Raw genomic sequence first — 14,518 nt, 5'->3', positions numbered from 1 at the left:
CTGCCCTCCTGGGTGCAGGGTCCAGGCCGGGACAGGCAGGGGGGACTGGTGCAGGGTGGGGTGCGGCACACTCGGAGCCCAGAGTAGGGTAGCCCCACCATGGCCGGGCCCCTCCTGACTGGCCACTCCACTGCATTCAGAGGCCTGCAGAGCACGCGCCTTGGGCTGTCCAGGCAGGGTGTCTGACGGCGTGGCCTGTGCTCGCCCATTGGACGCCTGTCGTTGTTAGCCGGAAAGGGCCAATTTGAGGAGCAGCCCCGCACTCCAGGCCACAGTGGGCAGCTGCGGTGTGAGGGCACGGGCGGGCACAGTCCATGGCGGAGGCTTGTGGAGTCAGGTGGTGACCACAGTGGCCGGGAAGGCTGGCCTCTACCGCCAAGACCCTGCCGGTCTCCTCCTGGGCTTAGTCCTCTGTGCTGGGGATACGGGCTCCACAGTGTGAGGTGGGGTGGGCAGGTTCCGGGCTGCAGACGGTGACTGACCCCAGTGGGCGAATTACAGCCCCGTGCTTCGGACCCTGGCCCGCCGGAACCCCACCATGACCCTGGAGGAGGGCCTTCAGCGGGGCGTGCAGGAGTGGCATTGTCTAAGCAAGTCAGAGCGCAGCATCTACTATGAGACGGCGGGAAGGTGAGTCAGGGCCCCGGGCCAAGGGCCGGATGAAGACCTGTTCCCCTCTGGAAGCATGCCCCCCACTTTGGGAGGCTGGCTACTCTTTTCCCCTGCCCCAGAGCCTCACATGGCCAGACCCTGACCGTTTCTGTCTAGACATGAAGGTCTCAGGACATTGAGGGGGGGGGATACAGGCACTGGCCCTGGGGCTGTACATGGGTTCGGGTGCCCCAGGCAGCCTGCCTCCCCACCATGGCCAGGGCCATGACACCCCATGCCCTTGTCGTCTGACCTCTCCATTGACTGCTTCCCTGCCTGGGCCCGGGAGGCCTCCTCCTCAGGGGTCCGTGCCTCCCTCGCCACAGGTTCATGGAGTTCGAGGCCGAGGAGGCGAGGCAATGTCAGAATGCACAGTGGATGAAGGCGGCACAGGGCGTGCCTCCTCCAGCACCCCTCAGGCCTGTTAATCAGGCGCCCTCAGCCCCAGAGCGGGGCCAGAAGCGAGGTATGCCACCGTGTTCCCCCTTAGCCAAAGGCCAGAGGCAGAGGGAGCCTGGGAAGGCCGCGGTACCCAACATGGTCCTTCTCAACCCCTGGGGCATTGGGCAGTGACCTCGAAGCCACCAGTAGCGTGGGGTCTCCCTTGGTCCCCGACGGGAAAGGGCCAAGGTTTAGGAAATGGCCACCCCCCTCTGCCCTGATCAGAGACCCACAGGGGGTGCTGGAAGGGGCCGGGGACTGGGAGGAGGGCGGGCCTCCCTCCCCAGCATGAAGCCCTCGGAGGCCCTGTGACCCCTTCCACACCTTGGTTCCTTTCGGAGCAGCGGGCCATGATCCCCTACGGGAATGTCTGCGAGCTCGGTCCTTCCTGAGCACGCTTAGTGCTGGGGAGGTGCGGCCGGGCCACCCACACTCCTTCCCTGCACCCTCCTCAGCACGCATCCGCGAGAAGCCCGGCGCCGCGGCCCAGCCCGCCACCGCCCAGCCACCGCGATGCCGGCGGAGCCCGCACACCAAGGCGCCGCCGGAGATCAACCTCGAGGCCGTGGCAGAGGCCCTGGAGATCATGGAGAGGCTTCTGGGTCCCAGCGGCCCAGCTCAGGGGCTGCCCGGCAGAGAACGATGGGAGGATAGCTCCAGGCCGCCACAGGGAGAGTAGGGCGTCTATCCAGACCCGGGGTCTCCTGACCTACATCAATGAGCTTTGTGCCCAGGGAGACTTTCTCAACAAGGTAGGCTGCCGTGGCCGTGGCCCGGGTGCTACAGGATTTCGGGGAGCGGCACTCCCACCGCCCAGGTTGGGGTGGTGCCCATGTAGCTGGTGTTGTTGTTTCTTATTCCTGAGCTCTGGGGTGTGTGTGTGTGTGTGTGTGTGTGTGTGATGGTGCATGTGCATATGTAGCTGAGTAAACGTGTGTGTGTGTCTGCGTGTTGTACAGGGGTAACACAGGTGAGCCAGGGTTCTGCGGGGTGTTGGTGTGCATGCTTGTGTGTGCGTGTGTGTGCATAGGTACCTGTATATGTACTTGTGTGGCTGTGCATATGTTTGCATGCACGTCTCTTGTGGGGTGAGTGGCATGCACACATATACGTGTGTATATGCTTTGCGTGTGCATGTGTGCCTGTGGTCGGGGACCGTGACCACGTCTTTCCAACACCCCCTTGTTGTGGAGGCTGGGGCTGGTCTCTGCTTTACCCTTGCCCTCCGGGTCCTCTGGGTGCCGAAGGGATTCCCTCCAAGGATGCTCACAGCCTCTTCCTTCTGGGCCAGGCGGACGCAGTGCTGCACCCACGCTTCCTGGCGGAGTTGCCCTGCCCGGAGGCCGAGCTGGATCTCGTGGCCCTCGCTGAGGAGCTGGAGCAGGAGGAAGGACTGTCCTTGGCACAGGTGAGCTGGGAAAGGGAAGGAAACAGGTGAGCCTTTAGAGGGAGGGGCACCCCGGGTGTGCCAGGGCAGGGGACCCCAGGATAGGATTCCTTCCTGACCGTCCCCCTGCGTTGCATGGCAGAAGTGGCAGGGAGGGCCTCTCTGAGGGTGGGGGCCGGGCAGGAGGACGGCAGGGAGAGGATGGGGGGAGCCGAGGAGGAGAGGGAGGACGCAGGCCGGGGCACCAAGCAGGGGGGTGAGGTTGGCAGGAGAGCCGCAGCGGCTGTCGTTGGCGAGGCACCTGCTGCCCTCTCGGGCCGCCTCACGGTGCCCTCCCTTCTCGCAGCTGGAGGAGAAGCGACTCCTGGAACTGAAGCAGGAGGAGGGTGTGCAGGCCCCCCCGAGTCACGGCACACCCCGACTGGACTCAAGGCCTTCTGGGTCGGAAGCCGGCCACGGCCCCCAGCTAGGGGCCAGCGACCAAGCCTGCCCACCAGAGGCTGGTTGCGGGCAGCGCCAGGCGCACAGCCGAGGAGATGCTGGCGTGTCCAGGCCCGAAGCCTTCGCTGCCTCTTCAGGACGCCAGGAGCCCCCTCCCCTGAAGGCTGGCTGGCGGCCCCCTGTCCCCCAGGCTCGGTGCCGCACTTCCCCCAGCCTGGGGCCCAGGCTCGCCGCTGCTCCGGGAGAGACCTGTCCTGCTTGGGAGCCCCTGGGGCCCACGGGCAGGCCCAGTGAGGGCGAGGAGGAGCTCCCCAGCCTGGCCTTCCTCCTGGCCTCTCAGCACACGCTGCCATCCTGGGGACTGCCCCAGAGTCCTACTCCGGGCTCAGACCTCCTCCGCCCTGGAGTACCCCGGCCCCGCTCTCCCCAGAAGCCGGGCCTCAGCCTCGCCGGCCCTCCAGCTGGCAAGGCCAGCAGTCGGGCCCCGTGTGCAGGCCCGGCCCCTGCTGGGAAGACACCCCTGCCAGGGGCCAGCCTCGGGGTCGCTGGGGGACCAGCCTTGGCTCTGGGGCTGGGCCGCCCCTCACAGCCCCAGAAGAGAAGGGGGGACCCTTTCGTCACAGGGAAGGGTAGCAAGCGGCCCTGCAGCCAATAGGGAGGAGCCGGCCCTCCAGGGCAGCTTCGGGCTCCTCCACATCCCAGTCCTGATCCTGGCTGCTGAGGGACAGGGAGGGTGGGGTGGGAGAGGCGGGAGGGCGGGGCCCCTGGGGGTGGCTGGTTGGGGGGTGGGATAAGAGGGTGGTGGGAAAGGTGTGGGGCGGTGAGGGGGGGTCCGCCCATTTGGGCCTTGTACGCAAATGCAAATAAAGGCTGTTTTGTCACAAAATGCTCTGGGTCTCTGCCCCTAGTGGCATCCGGGCTTCTCCATGGGAAGGGACGCCGAAAGCAAGAATGTCCCGGGCTCCGGGACCCAAGGCGATGACGTCCCCATTCCCCCTCCACATTCACGTGCATTCTCCAGATGGCTCCCGAGAGCCCCCCGCCCCCATACCCCCCCCCGCCCCCCCCCTGCTCTCCGGGAGGCCGCTTTTGGGAGTCCCCAGGACACAGCGTCATCACAGGACCCCAAACGTCTAAGGATGGCAGCTGCTTTGGCCCTGTGCCCTCTGCAGCACCAGCCCACTTTCTGGACAGAGCCTGCAGACAGCCGTTGTCTAGAGGGGGCCCTCCTTTTCTCGCTGAAGCGGGCTGGGGCGCTGGGGGATGCTCAGGCATCAGGGTCTCCTGGGGGGGCTGAGCAGAGAGGAAAGGCATGTCATGAGGGGACAGGCTCCACAACCGACGTAGAAGGCCAATCCTCCGGCCTCGGTGGGCGCATGAAATGTGTGGGCTGGTGGGCAGTCCCTCTTCCCTCAGCACAGAGAGGGCATCGGGCTGGGAGGAGAATCGGGGCACTCGGAAAGGAGATTGGGCGGGGGTGGGGGAGGGTACCTTGTCTCTCTGGGGGATTTCTGTGCAGGAGCGTCTCGTCCACTGAGGTAGGAGGCCCCATGTAGCTGTGGCCTGAGAGGCTGGCCTCGGGGCCTTTGCATTTCAACGATGCCCACGGTGCTGTCCCATCGCCTCCCCCCAGGGCTGGACCCTCTGTGAATAGGGTAATTTGGTGCTTTTGTTTAGACACATGACTGCTTTCTATATGTTGACTTTGTATGCTGCAAGTTTGCCGAATTGGCTTATGAGTTCTAAGAGTTTTTGCTGTTGACACTTTAGGGTTTTCTACATGTATGATCATGACATGCATGAGCAGAGATCGTTTTACTTCTTTTCTGATTTGGATGCCTTTTATTTCTTTCTCTCCCCTAACTCCCCTGACTGGGCCTTTCGGGGCTATTGAATAGAAACAGTGAGGGTGGGCACCTTTGCCTTGTGCCTAACGTTAGAAGAAAAGATTTCAGTTTTTCATCAGTGAGCACGTTTGTTGTGGGTTTTTCGTGTATGCCTTTATTGTGTTGAAGTACATTCCTTCTACACCCAATTTGTTGAGAGTTTCTACCGTGCAAGGGGTGCTGAATTTTCTCAAGTCCCATTTCTGCATCGATTGAGATAGCTTATTTTATTCCTTCCTTTTGTTAATTCAGTGTGTCACATTCATTTGGGTGTGTTGAACTGTCCTTATGTCCCAGGAATAAATCTTACTCGATCATTGTGTATGATCCTTTTAATGTGGTGTTGAATTTGATTTGCTACAATTTTGTTGAGGATTTTTCCATGTATGCTTATCAGGGATATTGGCCTGTAATTTTATTGTATTGTATTGTCCTGTCTAGCTTCAGTATCAGGTAATGCCGGTCATCTAAATGAGTTTGTAAGTGCTCCCTCCTATCCAGTTTTTTGGAACCATTTAAGGACTTTTTACATTTCTCTTTAAGTGTTCGGTAGAGTTCACCAGTGAAGCCATGCCATCTTGAACTTTGCTGTTTGGGGAGGTTTTTAAAAATTGATTCACTCTCATTTGCTGTTGGTGTGTTCAGACTTTCTACTTGAGCTTGATTCAGTTTTGGTGGATCACGCTTCTAAGAACTTATCCGTTTCTTCCAGGTCATCCAATTTGTTGGCACATAGCTGTCCATGATCATCTGCTACGAACCCTTCTTTTTCTGAGTCATCAGCCGGGGCCGCTGCAGCTCCGCGCCGAGAGCCCGCGAGCTGCTGGAGGCCGGCAGCCGCCCGCGCGTCCCCGCCCCCAGGCAGCGGCCCCGGCCCCGCCCACCCACCCCCCGCCGCGAGGACGCGGCGGCCACGCCCCCTCCCCGCAGGGCGGGGCTAGCCGCCGCGGACCCCCGACCGGCCGCTCGGCCGTTGGCCCCGCCCCGCGCGCTCGTGCGCAGCCCGAGCGGTCCGCCGCAAGGGACCCTGGGAGCCGTTGGAGCCGCTGGTCCGCGCGCCCGGGGCCCGCTCCCTGGGCGTGTGGCGCGCGTGCGCGCGACGCGCGAGGCGAAGCGGGAGGCCGCGGCTGGCAGGACCCGGCTTCAGGGTCCCGGGGCCTCGGAGCCGGGCCTCCTTTCCGCCGCCTGTGGACTGCGCAGCCCCAGCCCGCACCCTGCGCTCGGCGGCCCGCGCACCGCGGGCTGGCTGCCTCGCAGCCGTCCTGTCTCACAGGCCTCACGGGCAGCGGGCTGCCTCCCTAGGTTCGCGCCCCGCCCCCGAGTCCAGGGGCGGCCCTCCCGAGAGACTGGCGGGAGCTTCCCGCCAGACCTCATGGATAGTAAAAACATTTGCTCTGCCAGTGATCGCCTTAACAAGATGGAAAGACCAGTTACAGACTGGGAGCAAACATTTCCAAAACATACGTCTCACAACGGACTAGTACCTAAAACTTAAAAATAACTCTCAGAGAACACTCCTGGCTCAGAGCTCTAGACCCACCCGGGAACCACTCGGGCTTCTTCCGCGGGCCTGCTGCACTACGTGTCCCCTTCACGGCACCTGCTGAGTGCATGCAGGTTTCCCCCTGAGCACGCCTCCGGGTGGAGGGGTGGCAGGCACACCCTCCTCCGTGAGCATGGCGCCTCTGACCTGGATCCACACGGGCCAAGGGGCCAACTGAAGTTGCATAGCAGGCAGGGTAGGAGTAGCTTCACTCCCCTCCTCTTCCGAGGGAATTTTGCAGCATTGGAGCTGGCAATGAAAAAGACGGGCAGCAGAAGCCACTTTGGGACTTGAGTTTGTAATGCATTCCCAGAAGCTCCACACACCCGTGCGGCCTGTTGCAAGGTGGGTACCGGGTCTCAACCCCGCAGCTTCACCTACCACACTAAAACCTTGTGTGCACACGTGATCTCCCCATTCTGCTGCTCCTCCCTGACTGGGAGGAAGATCCTCTGTCCGCTAAGGCCTGAGACGCACGTCTGGAGATTTTGGTTTGCTGGTTTGCTCGAAGGACACCCGCCCCTGGCCTTCCTGCAGGAATGGTCAGAAATCAGAGTGCAGAGGACTGTCATCTCCCCCCTTGCATGGCTGGTGTTTCCAAACACATTTGGGCTAACAATTCTATCTGCTTCTGGAGCCTAGGCTTTTTGATGGAGTCATATAAAAAGGGGTGTGGAATTGGGACGAGACAATTTTTCCACAATGCAGTTTTCCAGTCGGTGGTCCTGAGAAGAACAAGCAAATCCTACATGAAAGCCGTGAGGGAGAATCTTGTCCACAATTGGTGGAGGAAGCAAGAGGGAAGCCTGCCTTTCGTGAGTGTCTCAGTACCATGCTTTGCTTCATCATCCCTCTGAATATGAAGTTCCTTGGTGAAAGTCATCTAAGGTTTCCCATGATAAAAACCCAAGTCCTGGGAGATGTCTGCAAGTTGTTCTTTTTTCCATCCCCAGCAGGAGTTCTGTAAAATAAAGCTCACTGTGACTTGCTTGCAAGGCTGTAAATATCTGCAAATATATCAGAACCTAAATGAATTTTCACCAGAAGAGAAAACTGAAAGCATTTGAAAAATAAGAGGAGAATGCACTTGCCTTTGGCCACATAGCACATGTCTGAGAAGATCTGCACAATCAGATGACACTGGTTCCCGGTGGACAGAGATCTGGGCTGCTGGGAAAGAGGCGGGAGGAGGACTCGCCACTGTACTTTCCGCGTTTACAATGGACTGTGAATCATGCGAAGGTCTTACTTGTGTGAGATAGTCCATTAAAACCATTGAAAAGGTAAAAAGCATATTTAGCAGGAGGGTGATGTTCCAAGAAACGCAAAGGAGGAATTTCTGGTGTTGGACGTGGAGGCTGCAGGGCCTTTCTTTGATGGGCTGGGGCTTTCCAGCAACGGGGGCCTGGATGGGGTCTGCAGGGCCTCCACACACAGCCCTGGGGACGCACGGGCAGCTTCCCGAAGCGCGATGGGCACAGTGCCCCGAACAGGCCGCGGCTGCACGGACATCCCCATTTCAAACGCAGGGCTGCCCGTGGCCATGAGTACCTGTGTGCTCATCAGAGCACCTGTTGCCATGGGTTCAGAAAGCCTAGCCTCCGTGGAAGTCAGTGACGGGCAGTAGGAAGCAGTGGGGCCCCGGCCGCAAACTAGGTCGATGGTCACAGAATGAAAGTAGCGGGAACATCAGCTAGGACCTTGGTGCTGTGAGCCCGAAAAACGATTTGTAAGCGGCCAAGAGAGGCACCCACCGAGGGTGTGGCGCTGTCAGCTGGAAGAGCACCTGTGTTCTTGCCCACCTGCCAGAGTGCCCGTGGAATGGCTCCTGCTTCCTCGTGCCCCCAGCCCGCCTGCCCTCTGCCCCTCCCCCACTGCAGAGTGTCTTGGGCCCCTACATTCTAGGCCTGTTTACATTCAAACTTGCCCTGCCTGAGTGGGATCCTGAGCAGTTGGTGGAGGAGCCTGCTCTCTGGTCCTGGACTCGGTTCCCCAGGTGGAACGGCCAAGCAGCTGCGGTCGGATCTCAGCCTGTGGGGATGAGTTCAGGAGGAGGTAAGGCCTGAAGGCTGGGTGGCAGGGTTTCAGGGGCCACCGCCCACCGGTCCCTGGGATTCAAACTTGACTGTTTCCGGGCACAGTGGTTAGACCGTCAAGGGGGGAGAGAGCTCTGGGCCCCAGGGTATCTCACCTGGGAGGTGGGGGCGGGGGGGAATCTGGAAAGCTGAGGAAGCCCTGGGGAGGTGGCTTCTGGAGGTGGGTCAGGTGACACAAGGGAAGCGCCCTAGGCAGGGAGAAGGGACTGCCGCCCCCACGCTGCTGCTTTCTAGAAAGGAGACGCGCCGTGGACCCTGCGTTTGGGGAGGCTGTTGTGGCGGCACGGGGTGGAGGTTCCCGGGAAAGCCCAGCCCTGAGTCACCCTCCTGGGCACAGGGCTGGCCTCACGATGTCCTCCCAAGGGATCTGAACTGCACTTTACCAGACCCCACAGTGCGCTAGGAGAGGTGAGAGACTTGGCCTGAGCCAGAAAATTGTCCAGGGGCCCTATCTGTGGCCAAGTCTTCAGGCACATGTCCTCTCCACGAGCAAGGCCACAGTGTCCCCTGGCTGCCGGAGCCCAGACCTCCCGCCCTCCCTCCAGCCAGAGCTCTTCTCCTCAGGGCAGCGGGCTGTTGTTGGGCTCAACGGGGACAGGGCAGCCGGGTGATGCCAGCAGGATAGGGCTGGGGCTCCTGAGTCATCCTGAATCCTTCTCCCTGTGAGGAGACTCCGTTCTGCAGAGCCACTTCCTTCCTCCTGTCCAGTGTCTCACATACTTGAGCTTTGCGTTTCACCTTTGAGATAAGGCGTTTGCTTGTGTGCGAGTCACTAACGCAGGGATGATAGTGGACATGGAGTATGGTTCCCTGTCCCGTGGGACATCTACACGTGCTGGTTCCTTTCCAAAGCGGAGGGATCCTCCCCTGACTGCCCTCTGCCCTCCATTCCCAGCCCTTCCCCAGGCTCTGCAGCTCGCACTGGTTGTCGAGTGACAGAATTCAGGGCACACGAGACCTCCTCCACTGACCCTCTCCTGGGAATGGAGCTCCTGAGCGGTGGCAGGGACCCTGGCCCATGTTAAGGGTGTGCTGTGGGTGGTTCTGGATGGGTTATGTCAGTCAGGGTCCCGGGGCCTTTCCTGTGCAGAGGGACATTTCAAGTGCGTTGGTGTGCTGTGTCAGGCAAGAAAGAGAGGGATTTATGTGGGCACGGGCACCGCAAAGCAGAGGGGCGTGGGCCCTGGTGTTTTAGACACTGCCGGGTCTCAAGGCCCCAGGTCCCGGACCATACCTGGGGGATGAGTGCCCTGCCGCTCACGGGCTCTGGTCAGGGTCGTCCCCGCAGGTAGGTGTCTGCAAGTCTTGTGTGGAGACAGCCATGAGGCCAGGGCCTGGTGGCACAAACGCAGCACTTGCTGGGAGGTCTCTTCTTGGCAGAGCGGGCCGGGGGCCCGGGTGGGGCAAACATTTCCAGGGGAATGGTCTCAGCTGGTCGGGGCCTGACTGTCCCCTGCGGACAGCTGTGCCCTGCCCGGTTCCACCAGCAGACCGGCCCTTGAGTCCCGGGCACCCTTCCCAGGACAGATTCTCTCAGCACCTCTCCTGTCTTGACAGCGTTTCCGGTGCCGGGCCCGCAGGGAACCGTCAACCTTGGCACCTTCGTGTCGTCTTTCACAGTGCTGCCGTCAGCCCCTCCCGTCCTCGGCCCGCCACACTGGACCCCCTGGCAGCAGCACCCACCGAACCTCCTGGGCCCAGTGTTGCCCCCAGGAAGCACCCTGGTGCTGCCGGCTTTCCCCAGCACGCCGTTGGTGGCAGGACAGGCCAGCTGTGGCCCAGGCTGGCCTGGGGCCGGCAACGTCACTGCGCACGTCTGGCCGGAACAGAGGCCCGTGCAGGCTCCCCAGCCTCAGACCTTTGTCGTGACTCAGGCGCCTCTCCATGGGAGCACTCCTGGGGCCCTCTGTGGGGGTGCTGTGTGTCCTGTGCCCCAGTTCCTGGCGGCCTCGGGAGTGACGACCATCCTGCCCGCCCCTCCTGCCTGGAGCACCCAGGCTAGCGATGGAGGCTGGTCCCTGCACCGTCCACCTCGAGCTGCAGTGCCAGCTGCCCAGCTGGCCTCCGGCGAGCTCCCAGCGATGGCCAGGCCTCGTCCACCTGGGGCTGCTAGGAACAGCGGCGCGGCCTGCTCGCAGCCCACCGCCTCGCCCGGGAACGCCTGCCACCGCACCAGCATGAACGAAAAGTTCCGGCGCTGGCAGCACTGCACGCGCCTGGCCCGCAGGCACCTGCCCCAGAGTCCCGATGCGGGGGCACTGTCCTGCTTCCTCATGTGAGTGTCGTCCGGCGGGGAAGCCACTGTGTCCAGCCTGGATCAAGGGCCGTGTCGTCCTCGCTCTGACCGGGCTGGTTGTCGGGAGGCGGTCACTTCTGGTGCTGACCTCCTTCAGGCCGCATCTCGCGGGCGGCCCCTGTGAGCCAGCCGGCCTCTGGCCGCAATGCTCACCACAGGCTCGCTGCGGGCTCACAGTGGGGCCCCTGGCCGGCAGGCCCAGGGTTGGAGGCTGTGCTCTCCGGGCTCTGTCCCCTTTTAACACGTGACTGAGGGGATGATGCCTGGGCATCCCTTCAGGGAGGCGGGGGACCCCAGGGCGCAGGAGACAGCTCTCTGCCCAGCTGCCCTCCTGGGTGCAGGGTCCAGGCCGGGACAGGCAGGGGGGACTGGTGCAGGGTGGGGGGGCGGCACACTCGGAGCCCAGAGTAGGGTAGCCCCACCATGGCCGGGCCCCTCCTGACTGGCCACTCCACTGCATTCAGAGGCCTGCAGAGCACGCGCCTTGGGCTGTCCAGGCAGGGTGTCTGACGGCGTGGCCTGTGCTCGCCCATTGGACGCCTGTCGTTGTTAGCCGGAAAGGGCCAATTTGAGGAGCAGCCCCGCACTCCAGGCCACAGTGGGCAGCTGCGGTGTGAGGGCACGGGCGGGCACAGTCCATGGCGGAGGCTTGTGGAGTCAGGTGGTGACCACAGTGGCCGGGAAGGCTGGCCTCTACCGCCAAGACCCTGCCGGTCTCCTCCTGGGCTTAGTCCTCTGTGCTGGGGATACGGGCTCCACAGTGTGAGGTGGGGTGGGCAGGTTCCGGGCTGCAGACGGTGACTGACCCCAGTGGGCGAATTACAGCCCCGTGCTTCGGACCCTGGCCCGCCGGAACCCCACCATGACCCTGGAGGAGGGCCTTCAGCGGGGCGTGCAGGAGTGGCATTGTCTAAGCAAGTCAGAGCGCAGCATCTACTATGAGACGGCGGGAAGGTGAGTCAGGGCCCCGGGCCAAGGGCCGGATGAAGACCTGTTCCCCTCTGGAAGCATGCCCCCCACTTTGGGAGGCTGGCTACTCTTTTCCCCTGCCCCAGAGCCTCACATGGCCAGACCCTGACCGTTTCTGTCTAGACATGAAGGTCTCAGGACATTGGGGGGGGGGGGATTCAGGCACTGGCCCTGGGGCTGTACATGGGTTCGGGTGCCCCAGGCAGCCTGCCTCCCCACCATGGCCAGGGCCATGACACCCCATGCCCTTGTCGTCTGACCTCTCCATTGACTGCTTCCCTGCCTGGGCCCGGGAGGCCTCCTCCTCAGGGGTCCGTGCCTCCCTCGCCCCAGGTTCATGGAGTTCGAGGCCGAGGAGGCGAGGCAATGTCAGAACGCACAGTGGATGAAGGCGGCACAGGGCGTGCCTCCTCCAGCACCCCTCAGGCCTGTTAATCGGGCGCCCTCAGCCCCAGAGCGGGGCCAGAAGCGAGGTATGCCACCGTGTTCCCCCGGAGCCAAAGGCCAGAGGCAGTGGGAGCCTGGGAAGGCCGCGGTACCCAACATGGTACTTCTCAACCCCTGGGGCATTGGGCAGTGACCTCGAAGCCACCAGTAGCGTGGGGTCTCCCTTGGTCCCGACGGGAAAGGGCCAAGGTTTAGGAAATGGCCACCCCCCTCTGCCCTGATCAGAGACCCACAGGGGGTGCTGGAAGGGGCCAGGGACTGGGAGGAGGGCGGGCCTCCCTCCCCAGCATGAAGCCCTCGGAGGCCCTGTGACCCCTTCCACACCTTGGTTCCTTTCGGAGCAGCGGGCCATGATCCCCTACGGGAATGTCTCCGAGCTCGGTCCTTCCTGAGCACGCTTAGTGCTGGGGAGGTGCGGCCGGGCCACCCACACTCCTTCCCTGCACCCTCCTCAGCACGCATCCGCGAGAAGCCCGGCGCCGCGGCCCAGCCCGCCACCGCCCAGCCACCGCGATGCCGGCGGAGCCCGCACACCAAGGCGCCGCCGGAGATCAACCTCGAGGCCGTGGCAGAGGCCCTGGAGATCATGGAGGGGCTTCTGGGTCCCAGCGGCTCAGCTCAGGGGCTGCCCGGCAGAGAACGTGGGGAGGATAGCTCCAAGACGCCACAGGGAGAGGAGGGCGTCTATCCAGACCCGGGTCTCCTGACCTACATCAATGAGCTTTGTGCCCAGGGAGACTTTCTCAACAAGGTAGGCTGGCCGTGGCCCGGGTGCTACAGGATTTCGGGGAGCGGCACTCCCACCACCCAGGTTGGGGTGGTGCCCATGTAGCTGGTGTTGTTGTTTCTTATTCCTGAGCTCTGGGGTGTGTGTGTGTGTGTGTGTGTGATGGTGCATGTGCATATGTAGCTGAGTAAACGTGTGTGTGTGTCTGCGTGTTGTACAGGGGTAACACAGGTGAGCCAGGGTTCTGCAGGGTGTTGGTGTGCATGCTTGTGTGTGCGTGTGTGTGCATAGGTACCTGTATATGTACTTGTGTGGCTGTGCATATGTTTGCATGCACGTCTCTTGTGGGGTGTGTGGCATGCACACATATACGTGTGTATATGCTTTGCGTGTGCATGTGTGCCTGTGGTCGGGGACCGTGACCACGTCTTTCCAACACCCCCTTGTTGTGGAGGCTGGGGCTGGTCTCTGCTTTACCCTTGCCCTCCGGGTCCTCTGGGTGCCGAAGGGATTCCCTCCAAGGATGCTCACAGCCTCTTCCTTCTGGGCCAGGCGGACGCAGTGCTGCACCCACGCTTCCTGGCGGAGTTGCCCTGCCCGGAGGCCGAGCTGGATCTCGTGGCCCTCGCTGAGGAGCTGGAGCAGGAGGAAGGACTGTCCTTGGCACAGGTGAGCTGGGAAAGGGAAGGAAACAGGTGAGCCTTTAGAGGGAGGGGCACCCCGGGTGTGCCAGGGCAGGGGACCCCAGGATAGGATTCCTTCCTGACCGTCCCCCTGCGTTGCATGGCAGAAGTGGCAGGGAGGGCCTCTCTGAGGGTGGGGGCCGGGCAGGAGGACGGCAGGGAGAGGATGGGGGGAGCCGAGGAGGAGAGGGAGGACGCAGGCCGGGGCACCAAGCTGGGGGGTGAGGTTGGCAGGAGAGCCGCAGCGGCTGTCGTTGGCGAGGCACCTGCTGCCCTCTCGGGCCGCCTCACGGTGCCCTCCCTTCTCGCAGCTGGAGGAGAAGCGACTCCTGGAACTGAAGCAGGAGGAGGGTGTGCAGGCCCCCCCGAGTCACGGCACACCCCGACTGGACTCAAGGCCTTCTGGGTCTGAGGCCGGCCACGGCCCCCAGCTAGGGGCCAGCGACCAAGCCTGCCCACCAGAGGCTGGTTGCGGGCAGCGCCAGGCGCACAGCCGAGGAGATGCTGGCGTGTCCAGGCCCGAAGCCTTCGCTGCCTCTTCAGGACGCCAGGAGCCCCCTCCCCTGAAGGCTGGCTGGCGGCCCCCTGTCCCCCAGGCTCGGTGCCGCACTTCCCCCAGCCTGGGGCCCAGGCTCGCCGCTGCTCCGGGAGAGACCTGTCCTGCTTGGGAGCCCCTGGGGCCCACGGGCAGGCCCAGTGAGGGCGAGGAGGAGCTCCCCAGCCTGGCCTTCCTCCTGGCCTCTCAGCACACGCTGCCATCCTGGGGACTGCCCCAGAGTCCTACTCCGGGCTCAGACCTCCTCCGCCCTGGAGTACCCCAGGCCCGCTCTCCCCAGAAGCCGGGCCTCAGCCCCGCCGGCCCTCCAGCTGGCAAGGCCAGCAGTCGGGCCCCGTGTGCAGGCCCGGCCCCTGCTGGGAAGACACCCCTGCCAGGGGCCAGCCTCGGGGTCG

The sequence above is a fragment of the Manis javanica genome, chromosome 2 (genome assembly GCF_040802235.1).
Source record: "Manis javanica isolate MJ-LG chromosome 2, MJ_LKY, whole genome shotgun sequence".
Lineage (NCBI taxonomy): Eukaryota > Metazoa > Chordata > Mammalia > Pholidota > Manidae > Manis > Manis javanica.
Note: the sequence above shows the minus strand (reverse complement) of the source record.